The sequence below is a fragment of the Cupressus sempervirens genome, chromosome 9, assembly GCF_028749045.1.
Source record: "Cupressus sempervirens isolate cs-2001-9-10 chromosome 9, ASM2874904v1, whole genome shotgun sequence".
NCBI classification, from domain to species: Eukaryota; Viridiplantae; Streptophyta; class Pinopsida; order Cupressales; family Cupressaceae; genus Cupressus; species Cupressus sempervirens.
The window spans coordinates 200,417,296-200,433,979 of record NC_143126.1 but is presented as its reverse complement, the minus strand read 5'-3'; the positions used below and the strand labels follow the sequence as shown (position 1 = coordinate 200,433,979).

General features: G+C 32.2%; 1 pseudogene; it reads right to left on the bottom strand.

Moving 5' to 3' along the window:
• The window catches only part of LOC149538177 (BTB/POZ domain-containing protein At3g05675-like), a 142,976-nt pseudogene extending 127,759 nt beyond the window's left edge, over positions 1 to 15,217 (bottom strand).
• Positions 15,218 to 16,684: the final 1,467 nt, after the last annotated feature.

Below are 16,684 nucleotides of genomic sequence, written 5' to 3'. Positions count from 1 at the left end.
TCTGGCAGAGATGTCCCAGGAGCTCAAGTCATTGATGGATTTGATTAGGTGTATTCTTTTATCTCTCAATAATGATACAATCATCTAGGGGGAGATGGTCAATGGCATTTACACTGTGGCCTCTAGCTATTAGAATATGCAAATTTTTGGTCTAACCCCTGTGCAAGCCAAAGCTTGGTACCTGGGGCTCATCCCAAAAATTAATATTTTCTTCTAGATTATGCTCCAAAACCATATTCTGACGGTGGATAACCTCATCAAGAGGGGAAATATTATGCCCAAGAGATGCATTTTATGCAAAAATCACTATGAGAGTGTTGAAAATATCTTTATTCACTACCCTTTCATCAACTCTATTTGGTTTATTTTCCCATCTTTTTTCAACATGTCTTAGTGTTTCCCTCCCAACATGCTAGATTTCTTTGAGTAATGGAACCAAGCGAGGTTTAGGAGTGACATCATGGTTCTATGGAACTAGAGGTTTGGAAAGAGTAGAATAAAAAAATATTTAGGGATAAGGAAACCAAGGTTGATATTGTTTACCACAAGTGTCTTAAGGCCTTGTTGGAAAACTACACCAATATCAAAGGGCCTATCCCCTCTCTCAGTACTAAGGGTAGGAACAATAGAAAGAGGGATGGGTGCAGATGATCACTTCCACCAAAGGGTTGGCATAAGGCTAATTTTGATGGGGTAGCCAAAGGAAACCCAGGTAAGGCTGGAGTGGGAGACATTATCAAAAATTCTTTTGGAAAAGGTATTGCTATGGTTGCTTCTCTTATTGGAATACAAACCACTATGCAAAGGCTATTGTGGCTCACCATACCATTAATCTAGAAAAAGAGATGGGTGTGAAAAATCTTTGTTTGCAAGGTGATTTGAAAAATATTATTGACTATCTAAATGAGAAGAACAAGCCTACATGGATGATATAGAATATAATAGGGGAATGCATTCATTTTCTCAAGACCTTTGAAAAAATCTATGTGGCACATGAGTATCGAGAAGCTAACCAAGTGGCAAATAGCTTGGCAAATTGGGTAGTCAAGTACAATGAAGTGGTTAAGTGGATAGATGATCATAATTTCTTGTTAGAAATGAATGATTTGATTGAAAGGGAAAGGATCTTGGGTAGATTAAGTATAATTAAAAGTTCATTGTGATTGCTAATAAGTTACAGGGAGTCGTCAAAAATTTGATGTGTAAATTTATTATGATTATTAGTGCTTTCTGGGAATGTGCATAAATGTGATGTGGAAGTAAAATAACACTCATACTTCTCACATCAACCATATCTATCTACTTAATTCTATGATTGAATTCAGGCAATTTACTCATAAGGTAGAAACTAGGTCCAAGAAAACAAGGAGAGCCATTTTTTCTCTAGACTTGAAGGGCTTTGATATTGGTTATCTAGCTTGCATTGAAGAAGAAAACATGGTTGGGGAAAGGCATAGGAGAAAACTAGAGGATGAAGCCCATAAATAGTGTAGACGGTCCAAGGTGTGGAACATTTTGAAAAAAAGGGAAATCATGAATTTCATTGATTGGATCCATGGCTGGAAACCATCTAATCCCAAGAAAATGGTTAAGAGTTGGAATGAGGGAATTGTTAAAATTGATGGTTTGGAGTTCACGATGATGAAGGATGTCATTTCTGTGGTTAGTGGCATTCCGATCTTGGGAAAGAAATTTTACAGAGACAGGAAAATCTCAAGGCAAGCAATAGTGGAATTTACAAAGGATCAAGAGGAAAAAAAAAGTGCTAGTGAAGAGAGGAACCCATTATCTCTTGAGCTCCATCAAGCCTCTGTGGTAGTTCATTTTGTAGGTTATCATCAAATATATCACCTTGGACACTAGATTTGATCATCTATGCATCTACCACTTCCTGTTACTCAACCACTTCAGGTATGGGGCCAAAATTTCCATCCCCTTCTACCTATATTCTTCTATAAATGAAAAAATTAATGAATATTAGGAGAAGCATACTAGGAATCTGGGGCTCCATGAAGGGTTGTTACTTTTAATTTATAAGTTCTTTAAAGCTAGGACAATGGAAAAAAAAAATTAAGATTAGGAAGAAGGGCAAGAAGGGTAGAGGGGATTTCAAAGAGTTAGAAGAGAACTATTTTCCTTTGGACATAGAAGACAACCTTGAAATGCATTTTGATTCAGAGAAGGATGAATCTCCATAGAGTGGCTCTAGAAAAAAAACCATCAAAATAGAAAGTAAAGGGAAAAATATACCTGATCCCAAGTAGGATGTTGAATCCTCCTCCAATAGGGACTATAACAAAAGGGCTAAAGGTATGGATATAGGGGGAAGATAGCACTGAAGGTGAGGAGGATCTAAGAGAAGGGGAGGGTTTGGAGAGGAAAAAGGGAAAGAGAACTATCACCATCAAAATACTAAAAAGAAAAGAGGACTTTGTCCACATTTCTAGGGGCCAAAATGGTAAACACTTTGAGGCCAAGAAAGATAAATAGGGGATTGAGAAGGAGGGGGTGGAAGGAAACCTTAATCAGAGTGAAAGGGAAGAATAGGAGTAGGGCTTTGAGGAATTCAAAACTAGCAGATATAGATGCTCGATCATACGAAAGGATAGAAATGTGGTGTGACAAAATTTTGACACATCTTTTGGTAAAATGGGGATTAATAGAGAATTAATTAGAACACAGGTCAATGAGGATGATGAAGGAAAAATCCAAATAGAAGAATTGATTGACCTGACCCTGGTCATTTTTAGCAACACCAAAAAGGAGAACCCAGATATGTATGTCCTCAACAATGCCAAGAACAACACAATAGATAGCTTCTGCACTACCAAATTGATTTTTCATGAAATCTAGGATCTAAATTATAGGGTGATCAACCTAGAAAGGGAGAATTATAGATTGAAGAACATGATATCAAAGGAAGAGAGAAACTATGAGGCCTCGCCCTGATCCATCCTAGCACCGAGGATACATTATTATTTTGATGCTCATGCTTTGTTATGTCAGAACATTATTGGATACATTGAACATTGTTAAGCTATTTTTACAATGTGTGATGCTTACTTCAGTTATTTGATTTTTTCATTTACTGCTTATAAATATGTATAATGATGAAGAAAATGTATGCAACACTAACACATTTGGTTATGCAAGTCGAAAGGTTATAAATATGAGTAGAATTAGATAAACAACTATTTATTAAGAAATAGATGCTTTAATTTATATAATTCCTCTAATATGTAATTCACATTATGCATGTGGTTGTTGGACCTACTGATGTGTGCAAGAAAATTAGCTGAGACAACTGAACAGAAAAGCGGAGCTAAACTACTTGTTAATTTTGTGCTAACCTTATATTATAATTCTTTAAAGGTTTTAATTTGATCTTACTATTCTCCTAACTTTTAATTGTTCCTAATAAGTCTTTAAAGGCTTAGAAACATTAAATTTAAGTACCCCTATGGGTAAGGGTATGGGTGAGGGTACTTTCCAACTGTTTAGCCTCCTAGGTTGACTCTTAGGGTCTCTTAAAAACCCTATTATAGGTTGATTTCGAAAATGGGTTGCTCTTTACTTGGGTTAGTGAAACCAAACCTCCATATTGAGTTACTTAAAGCTTAGTGGAGTTAAGGACCATACTTAGAGGCATTTTTGGGGGAGTTTAGTTTTTGTCACCCAATCCTCTAGTTTTGGAGGAAGTCTTGAAGATTGAAGGAAGAAAGGGAAGCTCTTCTCAAACCACCATTGCCATAACTCTTTTACGAAGCTAGGAGTTCTTCACTCCATGAATGGTTCTTTATGTGTGTTCATGTTTTGAATCTTGCTTGAATCATGTTGGAGACATTGTGTAGTTATGCATTTCTTTCTTGTGTGTTGGGGGTGGATTTGGGAGGGATTTTATCTTGTCTTCTTTTGATGTTATTCTTATGCCTTCTTGATGTTTGATTGTTTTTGAGAGGTTTTCATGGGGATGTTTTTGGCAACACTCACCTTTGGATAGGGAAGAAGTGGCCATGCTTGGGGAAAGGGCCTTAGTTGGACCTCAATAGTGTAGAGTCTCCTCTCATGGAGGGAGGAGGGAGAAAGGGTAGGGTGTATGGGCCCCTACTTGTCATCCCATACCTTGTTGTTATTAAGAATTCTTGAATGTGGAAAAGAATGAAAGTCTTTGTGGATATAGCCTCGAAAGGGCCTTGTGAAAGAATGGAAGTTTTTGAATTGTTAGCCCCGAAAGGGCTATGTGATGGTATGGTGATTGACTTCTCCTATTAAGAAAATCCACCTTTCTCCTATATTTGTTCATTGTTGGACCTATTGTGTAACCGGGTGGGAATGCATGTCAAATTTTCTTATCTCCTTGTGTTGTTTATCTCCACGTTGGTTCTTGTCTCTTCCATGTTTACCCTTGATGCAATGAAGACATTTGATAAAAGTTCTCTTGTGGAAGCCTTGAAGAAAACCCAATGAATTATAATATTATGTAAGTTGTAATTGAATTTGATGTAGTGGCAAAGATATCGGGTTTTCTTACTGGTTCTTTCCTGGTGGAGCCTTGAACCAGGATGAATAATAAGGAAAGAAAAGTTTATGAAATTTTCCTTGCAATGCTCTCATGTGGTTACAAATTTTGGCATATGCATATAAGAACTTAGAATGATAGATAAAGTCTTGAATTGGGAAATTTTAAGTTTCAATTATGATAGAGAAAGAAATTGATCATGTATACCTCCTTGTATTGATCTGATGTGATTTCAAATTTTGTATATGTTGTGAGGAAATAGATTGATAGAAAATGATACTAAATTATAAATCTCCAAGTTTCCAATTATGTTATTAAAATGAAAATTTAGAAAGAAAGGAAGATTCACCTTGTGGTATAATGAACAAATAAATCATAAATTATAAGATGTAAGACACAAACATACCCCTTTGCATAACCTTGGAGCATGATACTTGTTATAGCAATCCATGTTGTCATTAGATTAGAATGCATTGTTGAGATAAAGATGAAAATATATCAAAAAAGATCTATGCCAACACTTAGTCAAATTGGCTTTAAAAAAATGGAACTTGACACAAAAAAAAATATATACACCCAGGAGCAAAATTGCTCTCTAGAAATTGTATGTGCAAGCAAATTTAATTCATGAGACAATAGAGATATTCTCTTCCTGATTCCCCATTAAAATAATCCTTATTCAGATTTTCTTGAACATATATATATATATATATATATATATATATATATATATATATATATATATATATATATATAGATATATATGAATAATATGGTGGAAAGTAATATATATATTTTAATAATTCATTTTTTTCTAAATTCCCACCAAACTAACTTTTTGGCATTAACTATTTTTATTCCCCCCATTTTCTAACTTGTTAACCCTTCCCATTTAACACAATGCGTGGCAACTTCTATCCACCTTCGTATGGGTACCGTACCGTACCACTGACGACGGGGAAAAATGATATGTTTAAAAAAAAAAAAAATCTGCATTTACTTCTTCCCTTCCACCTACCCCACCATACACCTTAACTCTCATACACAAGCTTTTCCTTGTTGAAACCTCAACTCACGCAAGGGCCCAGAAGGGATAGGTCTGCACTGATAGACCTAGGTCAACGTGGAGGTACCTTGGGCAGCGTGGGATTAGATGGGAGGGAGCGAAGTGGTGGCTAGGCCACTTGGCTAGCAAGGGGATGTAGGTTAGTTTAGGTGGTAGGTAACTTAGGATAGTATTAAGATTAGTTTAGTGAATTTAATGTTAGGAGGGTCATTGATTATTTAGTTAGTTTTATTAAATTAGTATTAGTTAATATTTTATTATTGAGTCAGTTAGAATTAATTGTATTAGTAGAATGAGCAAAGATTTTAGTTTGAGTTAAATGGGTTTAGTTATCAATTAGTGAATTTAAGTTTAGTATATTATTGATTATATTATTATTTGTTTGTAATTTATTAAGTGGTAAGAACAAAGATAATAAATTTGGTTAAATTAATGTTAGGATTATAGTTCCTATTTTAGTTAATTATATTGATTATTTAATTATAGTTTTTATTAAAAAGATGTCTTTTTAGGTTAGATTTAATAAAGTTTAGTTATGTAAATGTTTGATGATTATATTGTTTAGTTAAGTCTTTTGGGCTTCCAATTTTAAAAGTTTGAACGTAAAATAATTTTAAATGTTTTACTAATTAGTTTTATACCATTGCGAGCATTGTTAGATTGAGTTTACTGGGCTTATTAATGTGGATTTACATTTATGATAGTTTCAATTGTAGTATAGATTAAATTATAGATTTTGAATTTGTTCTAAACATCATTTTAAATTGTAAGTGATAAGATAATGAGTTAGTTAGGTTTTGATCAAAATTATACACGTAGTTAGCTTGGTTGTATAGTAAAATTTCATTTGGTCTTCTATTGTTTCGGATTCTTTTTTTTTTTTAGTGGATTAGATTGTAATGTCGATCAAGTTATTAAGTTAATAAGAGGGACTAGCCAATTAAATCATCTTTAGTGGTTTTTATTCTCGTAATTAAATTGTATCATTAAAATAAATTGATGGATTATGACTTTAGTTTAATGGAATTATTTGTTTTATTTAATTAATTGATTTATTAGAAACTTTTAGTTTAGGCTATATATAACCCTTCTTGATAAGTAGGAGATGATTTCCACAGCTAGTCAAATTGTGATGTGAATATCAGGATTTAACTGTGTGATTTTTGAGTCAAACTCGATGACCCATGTTTCATGAGTAGTGATTCAACATGAATCCATCTCTCATGAGAATAAATGGAACACTTAGCACTCATTGGATCTAGGTGATGCTCACAGGGGTGAAGCACCGGGACTTCCCGGGAGGTCACCCATCCCAGTACTACTCCAGCCTGAGCGCGCTTAACTCCGTAGTTAAGCACGCTCAGGCTGGAGTAGTACTGGGATGGGTGACCTCCCGGGAAGTCCCGGTGCTTCACCCCTGTGAGCATCACCTAGATCCAATGAGTGCTAAGTGTTCCATTTATTCTCATGAGAGATGGATTCATGTTGAATCACTACTCATGAAACATGGGTCATCGAGTTTGACTCAAAAATCACACAGTTAAATCCTGATATTCACATCACAATTTGACTAGCTGTGGAAATCATCTCCTACTTATCAATTGATGAGCTTAAGGGGCTTTCTAATGAATGGTTCATAAGGCACAACACTTGGTGAAGGTTTTTGCAAATGGGGTTGCAAGCTTTGGGTTTAACTGTGGAGGAAACTCCGTAGTTAAGCGCGCTCAGGCTGGAGTAGTACTGGGATGGGTGACCTCCCGGGAAGTCCCGGTGCTTCACCCCTGTGAGCATCACCTAGATCCAATGAGTGCTAAGTTTTCCATTTATTCTCATGAGAGATGGATTCATGTTGAATCACTACTCATGAAACATGGGTCATCGAGTTTGACTCAAAAATCACACAGTTAAATCCTGATATTCACATCACAATTTGACTAGCTGTGGAAATCATCTCCTACTTATCAATTGATGAGCTTAAGGGGCTTTCTAATGAATGGTTCATAAGGCACAACACTTGGTGAAGGTTTTGCAAATGGGGTTGCAAGCTTTGGGTTTAACTGTGGAGGAAACTCCGTAGTTAAGCGCGCTCAGGCTGGAGTAGTACTGGGATGGGTGACCTCCCGAGAAGTCCCGGTGCTTCACCCCTGTGAGCATCACCTAGATCCAATGAGTGCTAAGTGTTCCATTTATTCTCATGAGAGATGGATTCATGTTGAATCACTACTCATGAAACATGGGTCATCGAGTTTGACTCAAAAATCACACAGTTAAATCCTGATATTCACATCACAATTTGACTAGCTGTGGAAATCATCTCCTACTTATCAATTGATGAGCTTAAGGGGCTTTCTAATGAATGGTTCATAAGGCACAACACTTGGTGAAGGTTTTGCAAATGGGGTTGCAAGCTTTGGGTTTAACTGTGGAGGAAACTCCGTAGTTAAGCGCGCTCAGGCTGGAGTAGTACTGGGATGGGTGACCTCCCGGGAAGTCCCGGTGCTTCACCCCTGTGAGCATCACCTAGATCCAATGAGTGCTAAGTGTTCCATTTATTCTCATGAGAGATGGATTCATGTTGAATCACTACTCATGAAACATGGGTCATCGAGTTTGACTCAAAAATCACACAGTTAAATCCTGATATTCACATCACAATAACCCTTCTTATGAAGTGTTCACTGAGTTGTAACCTGCTATATCGATGGGAACTTGTATCTATCTCCAAAGTATCTATGGTAATCCAAATTATAAGCTACTCGAACAATTGGTTCCATTATGGTTAAACTTTAAAATCTCTTGTGACCATTGTTATCATATTTAATCATTGTTCTTAATTTTGAAAAAGAAAAATTGTGTGTTTTTGCCCTCATATTTTGGGCATGACAAAAACATTGACAACAGAGTGGGGGAGGTCAAGGATAGGGTCCAAACAATGCAGAGCTCTATGTAGATTATTGTGGATCAAAGCTACAATATTCTCAAAAAGACCAATGAGAATATTAAGATTCTTATCAATAAAATGGAGGAGGAAAGAACCAATAAGTAGGAGGACACTACGCCTCATAGCCCAAAGGATAGGACCCCTGATAACAACTCAAGGAAGCATACTAGATCTAGCTTGAGGAAGAGGATACCTTGGATCTTGACTAGGATCTCTCAGATATGAAGGAGGTGGTGGGTAGGCTATCGGAGCTTAAAATCAATGCAACAGAAATAATAAGAGAGATTTCTTGAACGCCCTAGCTTTTTTTGGGTAGTTTTGGTTCTTTGTCTTGTCTCCCTAGCTTTTTACTGGTTTTTGTCATTTTATGTGGGGAACTATTTCATGTTTTCTTTTAGTTTCTTTTGATACTTTAAGCATTCTCTTATTGTCAAAACTATATATTGTATGGGTTTTAGGGCCTGTTAAAACCTAGTTTCCTTAATAAAAAACTAAGAGTTTAATTAGACTTAAATAATCACTAATACTAACATTGAATTTTAACTAAATGAATAATATTTATTTAATTTTTAAAACTAATAAATATTTTTTTTAAAGTTTATTTTTAATTAATTAATTCATTTTTAAAATAAATAAATCTAAAAATTAAATTATATTTTTATAAAATAAAAATAAATATGCAATTAGTATTTTCAAATATTTTTGATCTCTCAAATCATGCAAGCATTCTATACTCTCTTTTCTATTTTTAGCATATTTATTTTGACATTCATGTATTCATACTATACTTAGTTTTCTATTTTTAGTTTATTTGTTTTCACATGCATGTAACCATACTATACTTAGCTTCTATTTTTAGTATATTTATCTTCACATGCATGGATATTTTTAGTTACAATGTGCTTTCCTCTCAATTAATCTTTTTCTTTCCAAATAAATATTGTAATTAAATTATTTTAGATGTAAGAAGAATATTCATCTATATTAGAAAATTCATGATGATTACATAGTTCTAATGAAAAATTTAAAGTTGAAACCCTAATTGTTCAATTTATTGTTTTCTTCCAATTTTCAATAATCAAAATTTTGGTTATATTAGAAAGGGTTTATAAGAATATAGTCACAATAATTTCTATAATTTTTCTATAATTTTCTTCAATCAAGTTTTCTTGATTAATAAGTTTTCATTTTTCAAAATCTACAACATAATTCTTTATTCAATAATCAATACAGTAATTTAATAAGAAATATGAAAACACCCAAGAAGACACGATGTAGACAAATCTTTTAATAAAATTCTACAATGGGTTTTCAAACCTTACGTCAAAACCATAGCTAAAATATGAAACAATCTATGAATGCATGCAAATCCAAACCCTCTAAAACTTTCAACAAATTTTTTGATCCAATTTTGAATATTGCTTTCCAAAACCTATGTAATTGCCAAATGAGCTCCAGATCTCTCATAAAGAGTTCTCCCCTAAATTGGGGCTCTAATTGTGCACTCATGAGAGGAAACTCACTAATCAATTATTGTTTATTACTTTATTACCTTTTACATTTTCATAGACAACTCTTTTAGATATTTAATCACAAAATATCTTAATTTAAATAATTATCTTTCTTTATTTAATTAACTTTTGAAATATTTTAAATAATATATTTATTATTTCAATTAATATCATTATTTAGAGTTTATTATTAAAATAAAACTCCTAAATATTATCATTAAATTAAATAAATATAACTATGCCACAGTTAGAACTATAACTTTATCTTTAAATTTCATTATTTTATATTTTATTTTCCTATTATTAATTATTGTTATTAATTAGTGCAAGAACTAATTAAAGTATAGTTTATTATTTAAATTAATAATAATCAAAGCTCATTATTTACATGCAACTCTAATTTAATTATTATTAAATAAATAATTATGATAAAGAAATATTAAATGTGTAATATTTTAATATTTTAATTATCTCTCTATCCAACTTCTCAAATTAGACTTTTAAATTAAATCTTTTAAACTAAAGTACATATTTAATTAATTTATAATTAACTAAATATCATCATATTCTAATTTTTCTTTAACCAATTTTTTAAATTTAGACTTCTAAATTAAAGTTCATATTTAATTAATTTTTAATTAATTAAATATTCTTATACATTAATATTTTATTTTTAATCAAATAATATTTAACAAATACTGAAATAGTTAACTTATATATCCAACACTATATTGATCCAACATTCATATCTTTAACAAATACTAAAATAGATCCCCTAAAACACTCGAAACAAAAGATCAACATTACCAAATCCATTGAAAAACATAAAAGTTATAATGCATAGACAAATCAAAAGTCAATAATATAAATGTTATGAGTTTCTAAGTTTCATGTTCAAAAGTTTCACTCCTAATTCTTTTTGTTCAAACTATTTAGGTTCAAGTTTTATGTTGATAAATGTTTATTGTTTAAATCATGTTGTAAGTTTAACTACTTGCTAAGTGATGGCACACAATATGCCTAGAATTCCTAATCTTGAAACTTGAGCTTTGATACCAGATGTAACACCTTGCTCAAGAACCCAAAAGAAATAAACCTAATATGTTACAAAGTTTATTGATTTTTTTTTTTTGAATTTAAAACAAAATCAAAGTAACAATAATGTGGAAGTAATATATATATACACATCAAGAACACATAATCAAATACAAATATAGTTTCAATTCCTCAAGGGTTCCTTAACAGCCAACCCAAAAAATAATATTAGTTCTCAAAACCCAAGTTCTCACAATTGCTCAATAGCATAAAATTCATAAATTTTAAATCTCAATTCAAATAATAAAGTTCATTATGACATTTAGTCAAATAATCATAAAATAAATCTCAAAAACCGCCTTTAGTTCACATCCTAACTTGGCCAACAAAATAACCCACAAAGAAAAACCATCATGAAAATAAGCATCACAAGACTATAAATAGAATATTAGAAAACATATAATTTTCAGCCACATGATTAATTCCACCAATTTCTCTTGTTTAGTTTGAGTTGTTATAAATTATTATGCAAATATACTTATTTAAAACAATAAGTATTTAAATACCCAATCTTTTTGTGCATATAAAACATCATGCAATATTATCATGTTATTAATTTAAATAATCTTAAATCATAAATGATTTAATTAATAACATAAATGTATATTATTAGATTAAATACTAATATCAATTTTAATTTCTAAAATATTAATATGACTTCTATTTAAGTCAAATAGTAATATTTACTTTTCTTTAATTTATAATGCAACTAGAGATAAAATTATAAATTTAATTTAATTATTTATGATTTCTCTCATAAAGTCAAATAATTATAAAATAGATGATTACAAAGTATACTCCACCACAACTTCTCTTAAAATATAATAAAATTCTAAATATTTATTTTTATAACTTCCCTCTTGCATTAATAATTATAAAATCATTTATATGCAACTAAGAGTTTAATTAGACTTAAATAATCACTAATACTAACATTCACTTTAACTAAATGAATATTATTTATTTAATTTTTAAAATTAATAAATAATTTTAAAAAATTTATTTATTTTATTTTTTAAATAAATAAATTTGAAAATTAAATTATATTTTTATAGAATAAAAATAAATATACAATTCTATTTTCAAATGTCTTTGATCTCTCAAATCATGCAAGCATTCTATACTCTAGTTTCTATTTTTAACATATTTGTTTTTATATGCATGTAACCATACTATACTTAGTTTTCTATTTTTAGCTTATTTATTTTCACATGCATGTACCATACTATACTTAGCCTCTATTTTTACTATATTTTTTTCACATGCATGTATACGTTTAGTTACAACATGTTTTACCCTCAATTAATCTTTTTCTTTCCAAATAAATATTGCATTTAAATTATTTTGGATTTAAGAAGAATATTCATTTATATTTAAAAAATTTATGATAATCGCATAGTTCTAATGACATTTTTCAAGTTGAAACCCTAATTGTTTAATTTATTATTTTTTTCCAATTTTTAATAATCAATTTTTTTTTAATATTAGAAAGGGGTTTATAAGAATATAGTCACCATAATTTTTTATAATTTTCCTCAATCAAATTTTCTTGATTAATAAGTTTTTTTTTTTCAAAATCTACAACATTATTCTTTATTCAACAATCAATACAATAATTTAATAAGCAATATGCAAACACCCAAGAAAACATGAAGTAGATAGATCTTTCAATAAAATTCTACAATGGATTTTCAAACCCTGCCTTACAACCACAACTAAAATTTGAAATAATCTATGAATACATACAAATCCAAAATCTTGAAAATTTTCAACAATTCTTTTGATCCAATTCTGAATATTGCTCCCCAAAGCCTATGTAATTGCAAAATGAGCTCTAGATCTCTAATAAGGAGTTCTCCCCTAAATTGGGGCTTTGATTGTGCAATCATGAGAAAGAACTCACTCATCAATTACTATTTATTAGTTTATTACCTTTTACCTCTTCATGCACAACTCTTTTAGATACTTAATCACAAAATATCTTAATTTAAATAATTATCTTTCTCGCATTAATTAACTTTCAAAATATTTTTAATAATATATTTATTAATTTAATTAATAACATTATTTAGAGTTTATTATTAAAATAAAACTCCTAAATAATTATCATTAAATTAAATAGATATAACTATGTCATAATTAGAAGTATAACTTTATCTTTAAATTTCAATATTTTTATTTTGTTTTCCTCTTATTAATTAGTGCAAGCACTAATTAAAACATAGTTTGTTATTTAAATTATTAATAATACCAAAACTCATTGTTTAAATGTAACTCTAATTTAATTAATAAATAATTATAATAAAATAATATGTAATATGTAATATTTTAATATTTTAATTATCTCTTTTTCCAACTTCTTAAATTAGACTTCTAAATTAAATCTTTTGAATTGAAGTACATATTTCATTAATTTATAATTAACTAAATATCATCATATTCAATTTCTCTTTAACTAGTTTTCTAAATTTAGACTTCTTAATTAAATATTCTCATACTTTAATATTTTCTTTTTAATCAAATAATATTTAATAATTCTCAATATTATATGATTAACCAAAATATTATACTTAAATCATTTACCAAATAAATCATATAGTGAAATCCACATAAAAGCAACATTACCAAAATAGACCAAAGCTCAAAATCAAACAACATGGACAAAGATAAACTCACAGGTCTTAAAAAAGGGTGGAAAGTCAGTTACGAGTCATCCTTGCAAGACAAGTATTTAGGCTATGACTGGGATTGGAGCTGAACATTATCTCCCCATTCTTACCATTGAGTTATTGTGATAGGGTACGCTCATCTTGACAATTTAGGAAAGTCAATGCCCAGTACCTGCAATCCTACATAAAATTTGAACATGTACATATGCATATATATCTAAACTAAATATGTAATGGTAGGGAGTTGTACATCATGTAGATCCTATTAGAGCCCGTGTTTCAACACTAAGAACCTTAAACCATTATGCTTCTGAAACTTAAAACTAAACATTAAATTGTGTAGGATGCCTCCTACTACTCAAAGTAACCCACGAGGCAGAGGTCATAGGGCGAGAGGTGGTAGAGCAAGACAGGGGGATGGACCACCTCCACCACCACCACCTCCACATCCATCACCACCTAACCCAAACTAGGACATTATAGATGCACTATAGACTTTGATCGGTGTAGTTCAGCAAAGAGTAGTACCTGTGGTTCAGCCAGTTCAGTAGATTCTAGTAGTGGAAGCAGAGGGGCCCAAAGGCAGAGAGAGGACTAGGAGTCCCCCACTGAGATAGTTAGAGGGGCAGGATGATCATGAAGGTGAGTCAATAGACTAGAGAAGACCCCCACTTGACAGACCTTCTAGACATGTAGGAAATGATATCAGGGAATTGATTCGACTTGGGCCACCATTATTTACAGGTTTCACTGAGGGGACAATAGCAGAGGCATGGTTGCCAAGCCTACAACAGTGCTTTGGATTATGACCCTATGGGAGTAATCTAAAGGCATGCCTAGCAGTTCATCAGTTGAGACGGGATGCCTCTAATTGGTAGCATCATGAGGAGATCATAGGAGGAGTGAGGATGGACACCCTTACATGGGAATCATTCCTAGAAAGATTCTGAGAGAGGTACTTGTTAGAGAATTTCTGACAGAAATAGATAGAGGAGTTCCATTCTCTTTATCAGAGAGGTCTTACAGTGGTTCAGTATGAGAGTAGGTTTCTCGAGCTCCTTCTTTATGTGAAATACATGAAGGACGAGAAACTACAGGTACATCGCTTTATCATGGGTTTGAATTTCTCACTCCAGGGCCCAGTTCTGATGGCCTTCCCTACCACCTTCAGACAGGCAGTGGAGATAGCACTAGTGGTAGAGGATACTCGAGGTAGATAGGAATCTCGAGATCGATCTCAGAACCAAAACTCTACCCGGCAGAAACCCCCTTGGAAAGGGAATCAAAACTATACACCAGGGTCCTCTAAGGGCCAACAGTCTCAGTAGCAGTAGGTACTCTCATAGAGTTACCAGGGCTCTGAGCCCAGGCAGTGGCAGTCACAGCAAGATCAAAAAGTACATACCCCATAGCCATAGTCAGTGCAGACTTAGCAGTCTTTCAAGGGTGGATACAGTGGGTCTAGCAGGTCAAGAGGCCCACAGTAGTCTGGATCATAGGATACATGATCTTATACTCAAGGACCATGCTACACTTATGGTGGCATGGATCACATATCTAGAGAGTGTTCACAGGGACAGTCATCCAGTGGTTAGAGAGGGGCTTTTTCAGAGCCGACCGTTGGAGACATGGGCAGGTCCCACAGATTTTTTACAGTGGTTGACAACTGCCAGGCTGAGCATCAAGCTACAAATATTGAGGCTACAGGTGGAGTTGGTCAGCCAGTTAGTGCTAGAGACTATCCATATTATTGCTCGACAGACCCTAGCTCCTCGAGGTTGAGAGCTGGACCAAGTTAGGGTCTAGCAAAAATGTTATGATGAGGTCACAATTTCTTTGAAGGATGCAGCACAGATGTGATCTCTATATCCTTATCTTTTGATGAACTCCAAGAGGAAGTTTATGCCTAGTGGGGGAGGATGTGAGGCCTCGCCCTGACCCTTCGTAGCCTTAGTTGTTACTTTATCTTTTTGTTACTCATGACTCGAGATGTCGAGACATTATCAGATACTTGAACATATCGTATTATTTCATGTTGTGAGATGTTATTTTCAGATATTTAATGTTCATCATTTAAGGTTTTAGGTATATGTATGTTGATGAATTAAGTAAAATGTAGGATAAACTCATTAATTTTGGAATCTTTATGATGAAGGATATAAGTAGGATGCAAGAAACCCTGATTGATGTATGTTTCAATTTATGTGAATTTTTTATCGTATATATGTACATGTGATTTTATGAGACTACTGATGTGCGCAATGAGTGTGCAGATATTTTAGCCAAGGAAATCGATGGAGGAACAGAACTGATTTCTATGTGTTAATTTTGGAAACCTTGTTGTTCGTAATTAAAGTATTTTATTGTGAGATGTATGTATGTATCTCTCTATGTTTAGTTAATGTTAATGTTTGTAACTGTATTCTTTTAGTGTCGCTTGACACTCGTAAATTTTTTATGTTCTCCAGTGTGCTAATTAGGGTATAGGGTTAGTTTAGTTTTAAATTTATGTTTAGTTAATTGTAGTTTATAAGTTGTTGTTAGGTTAGTATTTTATGTTTATGATAGTTTTTTTGATTGATTTATTTATTTAGTTAGTTAAAATGTTATTAATTTTGATAGCACAACATTGTTAGAAAGATTAGTTTATATTAATAGTTAGTTTAACTTATAAACTAACCCCGATTAAGAACCAAATAGAAAACTGACACTAACTTAAAACAACTTGGGTCCAAAGGTTACAAAACTAACCCTAATCAGCACACTAGAGAACATAAAAAGTTTACGAGTGTCAAGCGACACTAAAAGAACGTAGTTATGAACACTAACATTCACTGAACACAGAGAGATACATACATACATCTCACAATTAATTTAGTTACG